The sequence below is a fragment of the Periplaneta americana genome, chromosome 2, assembly GCF_040183065.1.
Source record: "Periplaneta americana isolate PAMFEO1 chromosome 2, P.americana_PAMFEO1_priV1, whole genome shotgun sequence".
Taxonomy (NCBI): Eukaryota; Metazoa; Arthropoda; class Insecta; order Blattodea; family Blattidae; genus Periplaneta; species Periplaneta americana.
In genome coordinates this window covers 169499728-169515209 of record NC_091118.1, presented here as the reverse complement: position 1 = coordinate 169515209, position 15482 = coordinate 169499728, and the positions used below count along the sequence as shown (strand labels likewise).

General features: G+C 37.6%; 1 protein-coding gene across 3 annotated transcripts in view; it reads right to left on the bottom strand.

Moving 5' to 3' along the window:
* LOC138694804 (pancreatic triacylglycerol lipase-like) overlaps positions 1-15482 on the bottom strand; it is a 242331-nt gene that overhangs the window by 119022 nt on the left and 107827 nt on the right. Inside the window, exon 1 of one of the 3 annotated variants that reach the window (XM_069818888.1) lies at positions 13294-13336. The exons of the other annotated variants lie outside the window; for them this stretch is intronic. The gene's annotated coding sequence lies outside the window, so the exon portion shown is untranslated. Of the gene's footprint in view, positions 1-13293; positions 13337-15482 lie in introns of those variants that run through there. 3 annotated transcript variants of the gene reach the window in all.

Genomic DNA, 15482 nt, shown 5'->3' with positions numbered 1-15482 from the left:
TGAGATGAAGGTGATAATGCCGGTGAAATGAGTCCGGGGTCCAACACCGAAAGTTACCCAGCATTTGCTCATATTGGGTTGAGGGAAAACCCCGGAAAAAACCTCAACCAGGTAACTTGTCCCGACCGGGAATCGAACCCGGGCCACCTGGTTTCACGACTAGACTCGCTAACCGTTACTCCACAGGTGTGGACGCTGTGTAGAGTCGTGAATAGTTTGAAGAATAGGCTAGTGTTAATTTATATTAATATTTTAGGTTCTGAACAAAGTGAGCTATTCTGTTATTATTGTATTATTTACGTAATGTTAATATTATGCACGATTCTAAAAAGTAAACTCATCTGTTATTAAATAATTATGGAAATTTTCTGCTTTCTACTTGTCGATATGGCAAATCTGAATATTTCATTTCATTATCGTGACAAGTCAGAAACTTCAACAGTGTGCTGAGTGCATTATATTTTAGAGAATTATTAGACCCCTAATTTTGGATTAGTTTTGTCAACCATGCCTAACGAAAAATGTACCAGAAGTGTATTGCTGAAGCAGTGGGTTGAAGCGCAAACAACTTTAATAACTGATGGTGTATAAACATTTTGATAACAGAAAAACCATAATTAATAGTAAATCGCACAATATATGAGCCGTTCAGAGCAGAAGTGGTGCAAGTCAAAATTGGGTAATGAGGATTAAAGTAAAAATTCTATAAAATACAGCGCAAAGTAGCAATTAATATGCCCTTCGTACTATCCACTGACTACTAATAGTTTAAATAAATTGAATATTAATTGCTACTTTGCGCTGTATTTTACAGAATATTTACTTTAACCCTCATTACCCATTTCCGACTTACACCACTTCTGCTCTGAACGGGTCATGTATAGGTGTATACCTTTTTTCAATTTTAATAGTGCATATTTCGTTGTTTTTAGTTCTTATATCCTGGTTTTTAGATGAATACATGCATGCATATTTTGCAGTTTTTTAGTGTACATGAATTCGCCTCCTAGTGATTATTTATGAGTGCTAAGCCATAGTCAGACTTCATGAATGCCTATATTACGTATTTGATTTGAAATCTTTAATATAATGGCCAGAATATTGTACGAAATGGAACTATAAAAATTGGACATTTATCTTTTGAAGAGGTGGAAAAATTAAAATATCTTGGAGTAACAGTAACAAATATAAATTACACTCGGGAGAAAATTAAATGCAGAATAAGTATGGGAAATGCCTGTTATTATTCGGTTCAGAAGCTTTCGTCATCTAGTCTGCTATCAAAGAATCTGAAAGTTAGAATTTATAAAACAGTTATATTACCGGTTGTTCTGTATGGTTGTTGAAACTTGGACTCTCACTTTGAGAGAGGAACAGAGATTAAGGTTTTTTTCAGAATAAGGTGCTTAGGAAAATATTTGGGGCGAAGAGGGATGAGGTTACAGGAGAATGGAGAAAGTTACACAACGCAGAGCTGCACGCATTATATTCTTCTCCTGATATAATTAGGAACATTAAATCCAGACGTTTGAGATGAGCAGGGCATGAAGCACCTATGGGCGAATCCAGAAATGCATATAGAGTGTTAGTTGGGAGGCCGGAGGGAAAAAGACCTTTGGGGAGGCCGAGACGTAGATGGGAAGATAATATTAAAATGGATTTGAGGGAGGTGGGATATGATGGTAGAGACTGGATTAATCTTGCTCAGGATAGTGACCAATGACGGGCTTATGTGAGGGCGGCAATGAACCTCCGGGTTCCTTAAAAGCCAGTATGTAAGTAAGTAATATAATGGCATGCCGCATTAGTTTTGTACATCCCTAAGCGGAAGAGAAGCCAAGTTCATGTACGGTACAGTAGCTACCCGTTGATGTAAACACAGCAGCTACGTCCGAAATATTGTGGAAGAAATGAATTTTACTGTATCATTTTACCTCCCCTCTCTTATACCCATGCCTGTCTTAGACACTGCCAGCCGCTTAAATTTACGTACGACTTCTGCGCCATGGAAAGTATAGAAAGTACCTACTGACAGTGAGCAAAGTAAAGACACAGGAGACAATACACCATGCGTAGTGACCCTTGCTAGCCTTCACTTTCGACAGCGTTCTTGCGTTTCGAATGTGCTCTGCCAGGAACACTGCCACACTACGCGTGTTTGTTATATTTCTTAACACAGAAACGGTAATAGTAATATACGTTACAAGAGCGGTATGTTGACGTTTTCATGGTCGAGGAAAAGATTGAAAAAGCGAAACGTAGTTGAGCTTTTTTAATTTCCGAGATCATGAAAACAAACATACCGCTCGTGTATCGTACATTATTTTGTGCGAAGATCGTTTATTACATACCTGAAAGACGAATTTCTAATTAGTTGCAATAAAATCTCCATGTTGGTTTCTGTTTAATGACGGCAACTTCGGAAAACCAAAATATCTTTCTTCAACATTGTTGCTATAAAATGTTTTCTGTGTTTACTATACTCCAGCAGGCCGTGATATACGTCTGTCTCCCCCTCCCCGTCTATAAATGCGAACTTAAAACAAACGGTAAGGTTATGTAATGATTTATTTTTCATTTTAATATTTTAACAATATTATTTATATAACATATTGCAGTAATAACATCAGCATCTGGAATCTTGTTGATTTTTTCACGGCTTCCTTAATGTTACTTGTATCAGGAATGCAATAAGTTTCGTGGAGTAGTAGACTTTACTTAATTTTTGCAAATATTTAAAAACAATAATTAACATTGCAATTTAGGTGAAATTGCAGTGGTAAGTTTCCAATTTATAATTATTACTATGTTAAACGTCTCTAAAAATAATATGTTAAAAGCCTAAAGCTGTAAAATGAATGTCGCGCTTAAGCGGTAAGAAGAGGGAAATTGTTATGTGTTACGTTGGGAATACTGAATGTGTTATTTCACACTTACCGCGTATTGGTTACCGCACAAAACCAATCCGCGGAAAGTCTAAAATTCCACATTCAGTATTCCCAACCTAACACACATAACAATTTCCCTCTTCTTAACGCTTAAGTGACATATTGATTTTACTGCTTTAGGCTTTTAACATATTATTTTTAGAGACGTTCAATTATAAATTGGAAACTTATCACTGCAATTTCACCTAAATTGCACTCTTAATTATTGTTTTTAAATATTTGCAAAAATTAAGTAAACTCTACAACTCCACTAAAGTTACTGCATTCGTGATACAAGTAACATTAAGGAAGCCGTGAAAAAAATCAACAAGATTCCAGACTCATCATAGACTGGGGGAAAAAAAATACAGACGTATATCACGGCCTGCTGGAGTATAGTAAACACAGAAAACATTTTAAAGCAACAATGTTGAAGACAGATATTTTTGTTTTGCAAATTTGCCGTCATTGAACAGAAACCAAGATGGAGATTTCATTGCAACTAATTAGAAATTCCTCTTTCGGGTATGTAATAAACGATCTTCGCACAAAATAATGTCTTCTTTCAATTCTCGGAAATTAAAAAAGCTCAACTACATTTCGCTTTTTCAAACTTTTCCTCGAACATGAAAACTTCAACATACCGCTCTTGTAACGCATATTACTTACTATTGCTATGTTTATAATATATCTATGTGCACTCGAATGTGAAACGCACTAACCGAAATTTGTTCGCAGTGTGCTGCAGCCATAATAATCTTAACATTATGGAGAATTATTTAGTTTCTTTTTTAGTATACTGCTATACTATACAGGATGTAAACGATATAAACTGCCAAAATTATACATATCTGTATATGTTTATAGTTTGTTTGTTACATACAACATGAGCTATTCGCTCTGGAAATCTGCAAGGTTATTTCACTTCCACCCTGTACAACAGATTTTCAGATATTACGGTATTGCTGTTTAGTGAGTTTATATTCTAACAACATGACAATACTTCAGGAATATACAGGGACATCATTTTATTTTTACTAACATTTGTAATATTAACCTGTCTATACTTTTAGAGAACCGGAAACACCGCTTGCTCCCCCCTCCAAGACTGGAATTCGATGATACTGGCGTAAAACACAAATCACTCTACTAGGATAGGAAGGAAGAAAAGTAGTTCATCCATTTACGTAAACTAGGAAATATCGCGATTTTGAATTTGATAATTTTCATTAGGTTTTTCTTTAATCAAAGTACAGTACTGTATTAAGAATAAGTGTTTTTACTCACAAAGTGAGTTATCCATGCGAACGTATTCATTATGCAGTGTATATTATACTGTCTACAGCACATTAGCGTACAATATAGAGAAAGACGTTAAATTGAAAAATAATCATAATATGAATATTTAAACACAATTTTGAAAATGGTGGCCGTTCATTTCGATACAGGCTTCAGTTCTTTTGTGCATATTATCGCACTATAGACTATTGCATCTAATTCCAATTGCCAGTTTCGTCCTTCGTACTAGTAACTCATGTTGAAATAATTCTGTACCTACTCTACGTACTGTAAATTCAATCTTCACTTCTGTCCGACCCGAAAATATAAAATTACTCAGACATGCTATCTACTGTCCGTCCAAGTGGTTATGCCGCAGGATTGTAGAAAGGGAGGAAATCACGTGACAGTTAATTACTTAACGAGGCCCTTTTATTTAAGTTAAATTAAACAGCTGTATAATATTACGTAAACTTCCAATTCCTAAGAGAAATTAATGTTTTCAGAAAAGAGCTAAGACAGCCCAGCTATTACAGAGGGGCGAGCAGAAGCAGGTGGGGGAAATCGGGATGCGACGTAGGCAAACGGACAGTACCTGTGCGAAAATATGATTCAATATTGAAAGCTCTTTCGTCACTGGAAAACGCGAACATATTTCTGGAACGTACTATACTCAGTAACTCAGTACTGCTTACTATCTGCGGTCTTGGTTCTGTGTGGAGTTGGAACTTCCTTAGTAGAAGGGGTGGGAGTGAAGTACATTAAAAAACTCAGGTACAATAAAAATTGAAGTAAAAATAAAATGATGTCCCTGTATAATATTGACAGCGAACATGGTGAAAAAATAGACTTCTTCATATTTTGTAACCTTTTTCGGAGTGGTTTCTCTTCTGTCTTTAATTACAGATGCTGTATCCCTCCACTCCTCAATGAGACGCACTTACAAGACTCACTCCTTCGATCTCTCCTTGACTGTACTGATATACACCTTGTTTTTAAACTGCCTTCCGAAAATTATTTTCTCGATCTTCCAACAGATAATGCAGTAGAAGTAGGCACTGTGGTACTATGTGAACGTAATAATCTCCCACTAAGTTTATTCCCGAATTGAAACATTTTCGGTATTTTAGCACAAACCTGTCACATTTTTACCACATTGCTTGCAAAATATCTGAAAGTCGTATCTCCGTTTTCGTAGTTTTTCTTGCAATAGTATCACTATAGTCCTGTAGTCTTCTAATTTGTCCTTCACATAATTACATAAATCACTCACTGTAAACTTTTTCTTCTGGAAGAGTTACATATGAGCCAAAATCCGTAATTCGACTTCTGTTTGAAACTTCGTGGTTAACTCTAAAAATAAAAAGTAAAGGACCGTTCTGAATTTTTATATACTATTAAATAATAATTGTTTAATACTTTTATTGTGAAAGCATTAAAATCCCTGTTATTAAACAAACGAATTTAACGAAAGGAATTTACCATTCGTTATTAATGGAGAAAAATTGGTTCCGGCGCCGGGGATCGAACCGGTGTCCCCAGTTCTACGCACTGGGCGTTCTAACCAATGAGCTACACCGAGGCTCAACACACAACACAGGATCGAATTCTCCTCCTTTGGAATTTTCCCTTAGTGGCCTTAGAGCAGTGGCTAGAACGCCCAGTGCGTAGAACTGGGGATCTGGGTTCGATCCCGGCGCCGGAACGAATTTTTCTTCATTAATAACCAATTATAACCATAACAGATAATTCTGTAGGACAAAAAATTAATCTTTACGTAGTAGGAATTTAACTTTTATTTCAAGACTAATTCTGTAAGTTCGACTCAAAAAATTATTATAAATTAAGTTCAGTTGTTTAATTTATTCAATATCTTTAAATTAACATCCTATTTGCTTTTTATTGGAGCTTTGAATCCGTTTGTGTCGATTCGGTACGACACCGTCTAACGTTTTCTTTTCGAATAAGGCAAGTTCTGGTTGCAGGGTTTTTTCTTGTTAATTGCCTTGGAAGAAATGACAAATATCTTAGCGTACTTTGCGGTTTAAAACCTCTTATAGCCTTTACATGTATCTATAATTTACTAAATTTTTATCGATATATTCAGATATATATTTTTTAAAGTCTGTTTACAGTCCTAAAATAATAATATTTTAATTTTTCCCCTAACGAATACTAGTTAATATCACAGACGGTATCAGTATATATATATAATTATATACAAAAAAGTTACACATACCTTTATCTTTAAAATCCAGTAGGAGTGGGAGCTTCCTCTTGTTCACACTTCCTTGCAGCCACTAACTAATCTCACAATAACAACAGACTGACGCCAGACGCGAAATTAGTATCTAAATATTCAAATTTGAGTCTCTGTCACACAGTATTATTTGAGATTGTCTTCCTTAAAGACTGAATCATGATAGGGCTATATGTTTAGAGTAATACTGAACCATTTTATTTACATCTTCAAGGGTGACCAAAATCATTTTTGTCCCGCTATATTCGTGATTTGGCCACCAGCGTGGCTCAGTCGGTCAAGGCGCTTGCCTGCCGATCTGAAGTTGCGCTAGGGCGCGGGTTCGATCCCCGCTTGGCCTGATTACCTGGTTGGGTTTTTTCCGAGGTTTCCCCCAACCGCAAGGTAAATGCCAGGTAATCTATGGCGAATCCTCGGCCTCATCTCGCCAAATACCATCGCGCTATCACCAATCTCATAGACGCTAAATAACCTAGCAGTCGTTAAATAAACAAACAAAAAAAGAAATTAAAAAAATCGTGATTTGGACCACTGTGAAGTAGTCGCAAAGGTCTGTAGCTACACGGCTAATTTTTTCGCAATTCGGCGTCCTCATGCCCGTAAAGGGGGAAAAGTGACGTCATTTGGTGTGGTCACACAAGTTACATTTACTTTTCATGGCCAAACTACTAACAACATTAGTATTCGGCTGTGGCTCATAATACTGTTACAGTAAACATTTGGAATTCTGCAATTTTTTGTTTCATCCCGAAAGGAGTGCAGCGGGAAGAGAAAATAAAAAAGTATTCTACGTCAATAATAAATTCAATAAATATGAGCAAACTTATGTTTCCGGAAGTTGTGCAATGGTATCCATCAGTATCATGACACAAAGATTTACTAACATCCTTACGAATGTCAATGTCAATGACAAGGACAAAAGAGCAACATCACTTGTGAGTCACAGATTCCAGGGGCAAAACTTAACAGGTGGATTCTGCGTACATATCTTGCACAGATGACAACCCAGCTGGAAAGAAGGTCGCTCGTAGACTGACTCTACAAGTGGGTCAGTTCTTATATGCTTCGAATTGCAAACATTACATAAAATATTAGAGGAATTATCAACTTATTGAAATAGAACGACATAACCTCGGATCTTTCATGTAGGTCGTCTGTAAGAGCACAGAAAGAAAAACAAGTGACAGGGGACTTATGAAATCCCTTGTATTATGTAAAATGTCTAGTTTTGACATGTGACTTTTAGAGTAGGTAAGAATCGATTTAAGGAATAAATAGATAATATCACAGCGAACCTTAGTGTAGTCAGCCGGTGTGGGTTCGGGAATGCGCCTAGCTTGAGGGTTAGCGCAACAGATCGTAACAGGTCACAGTGTTGGGTCATAATGCTCCCTCTCGTAAATTCCATCCCATTACAACTTTGCAAGAGCCCTCGTCATCTCCCCAATCCCTGCTCTTCTAGCTTCGCTCTGTGTGTGTTGATAGTCATCACGTAGTGCAACAAACAAACATTCTCATGTGGCCAGATAAAAAAGTTATTTTTTTTCTTCCACCATGTTAATAATGTCAAAACAAGTACTTATACAAATGTTGGCCACTCGAGCGCAATTACGAGGAGCCCCCAGAAAGTAAGTTTCCCTGGAGCCGTTTACAGAAAGAAGACACAATTTCGTGGTAAGATTTATTAGAACAGATACAGCAATTGTTGAGCTATTTTGCAACATATTCCCCACCGAAACTGAGACATTTCTCATGCCGTGGGATCAACAGAAAGATACAGATGGCTGTCACACACTGGTATTGTATTGTATTGTATTGTATTTATTAACATTCCATGGTATTCATACATGCTTACAGCTAGAATATGGAACAAGTAAAAAAACTTAATACTATTATAAAATCTTAATTTATAGTCACAGTCTAGATGAAATATATACAGACGAGATTTACAATATAGTCTACTAGTACAACACATAGTTTTAGTATCAGTTTCATGAAGTGTTATTGAATGTCATGAATTCACCTACAGAATAGAAGGCGTGAGAAATTAGGTACTTCTTTAATTTGGCCCTAAATAATTTTATGTTTTGAGTTTCATTTTTTATATCGATAGGGAGGCTATTAAAATTTTTTACTGCCATATAACGCACTCCTTTTTGATAGCACAATAGACTTGCCGTATACTGGTCTACTGGTCTACTGGCAGTGGCGTATACTGGTTAAAGGGTTTGGGCTACCGCTGACCCTATTATTACACAAAATATATCTAACAATTACTTTAATTTTAATTACTATGGTAAAACTAATAATACAAAATTATTACATTACGTTATATTATAAACTTTTTCTTTTGTAATTTCCTTGGGCTACCGCCGGTAGCCCGCAAAATACGCCCCTGGCCGATGGAGTATGAAAGTCATTTTTTTGACGTGTATTTATGCTATGAACTGTTGAATTAGTTACAAAGTTTTCACGATTACATACGAGGAAGACTATTAATGAAAAAATATACTGACAAGCCATGGGCATTATTTGTAGTTTTTTTAAAATAGTCCTACACGATTCCCTAGATTTGGCACCTACTATTATTCTAATTACTCTTTTTTGTAATAGAAATATATTGTTACTATCTGTGGAATTTCCCCAGAATATTATTCCAAAACTCATTACCGAGTGGAAGTATGCAAAGTATATTGTTTTTAAGGTATTGATATTTACTATCTTTTGCATAGATCTAATAGCAAAACAAGCTGAATTTAGTTTGGGGGTAATTTCTTTAATATGATTTTTCCAATTTAACACATTATCGATTTTTAAGCCAGGAAATTTGGTTGTTGTTGTTTCTAATAGGGATCTATTGTTAATTATTGCGCTAGAAATTTGCGACGTTCCGATCCCAAGCGACAGACTTCTACGATACAGAGATACAAAAGTTGATCCCACGGTATGAAAAATGTCTCATTTCCGGTGCATAATATGTTGAAAAATAGTTCAACAATATCTGTATATGTTTCAATAAAGTTTTCCATGAAATTGTGTTTTCTTTCTGTAAACGGCGCCAGGGAAACTTACTTTCTGGTGGGGTCTCGTAATTGCGCTCGAGTGGCCAAAATTTGTAAAGCACTTGTTTTGCCATTATTAACTAGGTGGAAGAAAATAGAACTTTTTTTGCTGCTCCCACGAGAATGTTTGCTTGAACAACGCTTTTTCCTAACGAGGAAATGATTTTTACTTACAATGTATTCTGTTCTAGCAATCACGGTTTGCTGCCTCTTCTTAGAAAGTAATCGGCCAAGTTAACCGCAATACGAATGCATAATAGAAGAGACCAGAATGGTTACAAGATTATCAATCCGAAGCTGCTTGATATTAGCGTTCCTACCACCGCAGATTCTGCTGGTCTCACCCAACTCGGGGTTCTATTACATAAGAAACAATTACAATAGTATTACAAACATTCCATTTACTACCACCCACGTACAAAAGACATCTGAATAATTCTTGAATTAGGATCGTAAGTACACAGGATGGCGAAATGAACTCTGAGGCAAACCTGTAAGGATTTAAGAATTTTATTCTACTTTTGGATTTACAAGATGAGACGTAGGCTCAAATACACTGTTATATGTAATTAATCGCTGATCCCACAATTTTTTTAGTTATTCACCTGAAATTTGGTACAGATATTTGGTATTTACAATGACTGACTCTATTACCATGTCACGAGGCCTAATTACAAACTCACCTAACCTAACCTGATATCACAAAATATAAGGAACATTTTCTCATGATTTATTAAAGATAAGGTTCTGAAATTTTGTACACATTTGCTCTACATTGTATGTAAGAAATTTCTGCAAACATAACTTTCAAACTTCAATTAGTTTTTTTTTTTTTTTCAAAATAAATTTTCAAAAATGTATTTTTTTATATCATCGCTTTTCCAAAGTAAAGTTTTTTAAATATTTATTTATAAACAAATTTTCTGCAGAGAAAATTACATTATGTAATAATAAAGGAGTGTCCAAAATTTCATTACTTTATCTCAAATAGTTTCTGAGAATTTGTTCCTTATTTATTGAAAATTGGGTACTGCGGATAACAAGTCTTAAAGTTTGAATATGCATGCCACATGATTAATTATTTTTTTACTTCTTGTGACCCACAAGGAAGGAAACTTTTTTTTGTTCCTTATTCAAATTTATTTCCAATACTTTTCGATTGCAGAGATATTTTACTACCGGTACTTAATTAACTTATTATTCCCAGAACATGAATTTTACCAGCAATCGAAAAGTGTTGGGAATAAATTTGAATAAGGAACAAAAAAAAAAAAAAATTCCCTCCCAGGCAGGATTCGAACTACGAAAGTCTAAGTTACCAGTCTATCGTGCTCTGGAGTGAACAAGGCTCTGAAATCACCTACAAGGGTCGTTCCGGTTTTTTTTTTGCCACTACTGTACGTATGTATATGTAACAGCTCCAGAGTCCAGACAACTGCAAGTCGGAAGATTAACTTGAAGGACAACATAACTGGGATCTAATTAATTTTCGTCCCACTTAAAGGTTAACGTCGGCAACTCTTTGATACTCAAGCTACAGTGCACTCGCCATATTCTTCCACAAATGATTCATCCAATCATTTGTTCATTTGTAAACATTCTTGGACGAATATACGCGCGCACATATCGCGATAACACAGCTCAGAGCGTGTTTGTTAATATTCGCCGCGCTAATCAGTAATCATGGCACAGGCATCTACATAAATTCGGAGAAAAGAGATAAACAAAATCATCTGTCGGTTCATGATGAGAAACATTCACAATCGCCAAGAATCATTCAAACGCAAAAAAAAAACACACTGTGACAAAATCGCTATTATCTGTCACAGCGATTTTTCCGGAGCTGCGACTGAAAAACGCTGTCACACTCAACCTCTTGTTCAGTGGTCGGAATTTTACACCTTCAGCCGTTCTACAGCGATTGCAGCAATCCTACCTAGCTCAGTCACCTCGTATGCTAAACATACTGGTGCAGACGAACTACAGGGTGGGGGTTGAGAAGTCGCGTTCTACAAGTACTAAATGTACTACATTTGTCGACCACTGCTCTAGTTTATTGAAATTCATCAAATCAGGAGTTCGTAGAAAATCATGTGCACTGGTGGTGGTGGTGGTGGTGGTGGTGGTGGTGGTGGTGGTGGTGGTGGTAATAGTAAGGTAAAGATTCCTAATTCCGTGATACGTTTTTTCACCGAATGTTACGGGATTGAGTATCTTGCTATGAAGTTCGCCGATGTCTCAAAAGTAGGCGAAAGATGCACTCTTTCGAGAAAGATGTCTGGCGCTATGATCGGACGGCAAAGCTTTGACTGACATTCAATTTTTAAAAAGTATCACGGGATTAGGGGTATCACGGAAACAGGCAACTTTACAGTAGTAGTAGTAGTAGTAGTAGTAGTAGTAGTAGTAGTAGTAGTAGTATCAGTAGTAGTAGTAGTGTAGTAGTAGTGGTAGTGGCAGTAGTAGTAGTAGTAGTAGTAGTAGTAGTAGTAGCCGATAAGGGGTGGTCCTCCAGCTTGGGGGTTGGGCGAAGGGCTAACAACCCATCACCGTAAAAAATAGCTTGTTACGAATCCATACAATAAGCCTCGGAATGGGACTGTTAGTTGGGAGGCCGGAGGGAAAAAGACCTTTGGGGAGGCCCAGACATAGATGGGAGGGTAATATTAAAATGGATTTGAGGGAGGTGGGATTTGATGATAGAGACTGGATTAATCTTGCACAGGATAGGGACCGATGGCGGACTTACGTGAGGGCAGCAATGAACCTGCGGGTTCCTTAAAAGCCATAAGTAAATAATAATAATAATAATAATAATAATGATAATAATAATACTTACTTACTTACTGGCTTTTAAGGAACCCGGAGGTTCATTGCCGCCCTCACATAAGCCCGCCATTGGTCCCTATCCTCAGCAAGATTAATCCAGTCCCTACCATCATATCCCACCTCCCTCAAATCCATTTTAATATTATCTTCCCATCTACATCTCGGCCTTCCCAAAGGTCTTTTCCCCTCTGGCCTCCCAACTAACACTCTATATGCATTTCTGGATTCGCCCATACGTGCTACATGCCCAGTCCATCTCAAACGTCTGGATTTAATGTTCCTAATTATGTCAGGTGAAGGATACAATGCGTGCAGTTTCTCTTCTGTAGGGGCGTGAGCATTTATAACTACGATATCACACCATCTACCCTTAAGTACTAAATACGATAACCTGTCACTGATAAATTCGACCTTTTTTACTGCTGATTTTATTCTTTCATGTACAAAGAATCCTGTTCCTAATTGGTGATTAATGTTTCCTTCCCCATAATACAACAAGTAATCGCCTATTTGTGATATGCCATTCCCATCTAACCTAACCTCTTGTACTCCCACGAAGTCTATTCTATATCTAGCTAGTTCTTTTGCTAATAATGTTACCCCTCCTGTTCTATAAAGACTAGTTACGTTCCATGTACCAAATCTTACAACCTTATTCCTTTGCTGTGGTCGTGCCAGAGAATCGGTCCCATTCCGAGGCTTATTGTTAGGTTTCGTAACAAGCTGTTTTTTACGGTGATGGGTTGTTAGCCCTTCGCCCAACCCCCAAGCTGGAGGACCACCCCTTATCGGCTGTCCACGACTGCTTATTCAATATATTCGCAGCTACCCTCCATATCTGGAGGCCGTCTCCTCTATCCGCAACCTGAGGACGCGCCATGCCGTGGTGATAGGGACCCACAATACATGGAATAATAATAATAATAATAATACTCACTAGTGCTTTGCCACAATAGAACTACACGACCGAGTCCTTGCTATACCCACAGTTGAAGTGATATTACGCATTTGGTCATTCAGTAACAGCTACAATAGGGAACACTTCGCCCCACCTAAGAGCAGACATGTTAATTCAAGAGACGTGCGATTCTTTCCACGCCATTTGATTGTTATCTAAAATTTGTGGTTACGCTCATCAAAGCATGTAGATTTTTTTTTCTTTTTTTGCGGAACCTACGTGACTGCGTGTGATTGATGACGAAATCCTTTATCTCGTCGTAGCGTAACACTGCCGACACTTTGGGACAGACCTGTTGCGTGCACAGCATTTGCCTTTAAATGTTCCATTATTCAACGGCATCACGTATGATTGGCGGAACAAACGCATCTTCACTTTCACCGATGCAATCAGTTCTTGGAATATTGACGTCTTGTCATCGGCTTCTTCTTTGACAAGTCAACTTGGTGAAATATTCCCACGAAAAGGTATTTCTCAATTCTGCACACGTGTTTCCGTCATCATTGCCATCATCGATATTGATGTCAACATCATGGTCGTAAAATTCGTCATCGCAAACCTATGAAGTGTACATCGCTGCGAAGTAAACAAGTGGGCCCGGGTTCAAATCCTGATTGGGGCAAGTTATCTGGCTGAAGTTTTTTGCGAGTTTTTCCTCAACCAATTGAAGACCTAACATTCTAAATGTGCTGTGCCAATTCAAATTTCATTTTATTCAATGTACCTAAGGGAGGAACATCCATATGATAATAATAATAATAATAATAATAATAATAATAATAATCCGTGGCGCTACAGCCCACGAAGGGCCAAGACCGATCAGCCGGCTGCTGGCCTCACGGCCACATGACGAAGCAGAGGTGGACGATCATCCAACCAGAATGGAGGTATCGTGTGGTTAGCACGATGAGCCCCCCAGCCGTTATAGACGGTTTCCATATGAGAATATCATATTAAATTGTCTTTGTTTTTTTTTTTCGTTGTTGGTAACTCTATAGCATCTATTAGATGTTTTATGGTTGTGCTAACAGATGGAGTTACTTGTCAACAATGTGACTGTGACGCTGAAACGTGTGTTCAGGTTACTGCCCAGCGACAGTCCTGATGTATTTTTATATTTGTGATGATTGGTTAATTAATATTAACCCGGCACACTCACAATCACACTCACATTCATACAAATTTCCAGACTCTAGACACCCAGGGAATTCCTCTTCTTCAAGAAAAATTCACCGAGAGCCGAGCCCGGGAATCGAACCCGGGACCTCCTGATCTGGAAGCCCACGGAGGCAGACTAAATTGCCTTTGTTGTAGCTGAACTGTGACTCATTCGTGCGCCAAAAGACTGTATTGTAGGTATCTCAACATGTATTTTGCAGTGTGTTTTTCATCAATATCTCAGAAAGTTGTTTTTGGCACTTAACACATTTAGAATGGTAGGTCCTCAATTGAAGTAGAATTGCTGGGTAACTTTTAGCGTTGGACTTCGGATTCATTTTCCCATCATAATTACACTTCTCTTCTTTCATCCTCATCTCTATTTCTTTCCCACATTTCGGGCTTGCACCGAACTTGGACACCGTAGTATGTGGTCTTTAGTTGCTGGTGGTAGTGCTATGCACCGTGGGCTCTCTCCTGTTCTCATGATAACTCCTGGGACCGGGACTGAGGGACCGTTGTGAGGGCTAAACGGAAAGGTAAAGGAATTCTGCAGGCAATAGGGAGTTTGGGGACCTAGGGCATGCACATCATTCCATTCCGGATTGTACAATGGGCCCACTCAAGCGGCCTACATGTGAGGGCAGTCCACAGCTAGTCCGTGCCCCAATCCTCAAGGGGAGCTAATAGATAGATATAAACCTATGAAGTTAACTAAGTCGTGTGTAATATTATGAATATTGCTATTTACAACAACAGAGTGGTAAAGGGAAGTCTACAGAGCACGCTATATCTGAATTAAATCGTTGTTCAGTATAGCTAGGTGATCGAAACAGAGAATAACACACATTTACGAATGTGACATAAGTATCTCATTTTCTCCTTTGTAGAAAATTTTGATATATAGTAAACAAAAATAAATGGTGTACTTTTTACTAACTTTGTTGCAATGTAAAATTGTGTATAGTAGTGGCAAAAAACCAGACCGACCCTTGTAGCTGATTTCAGAG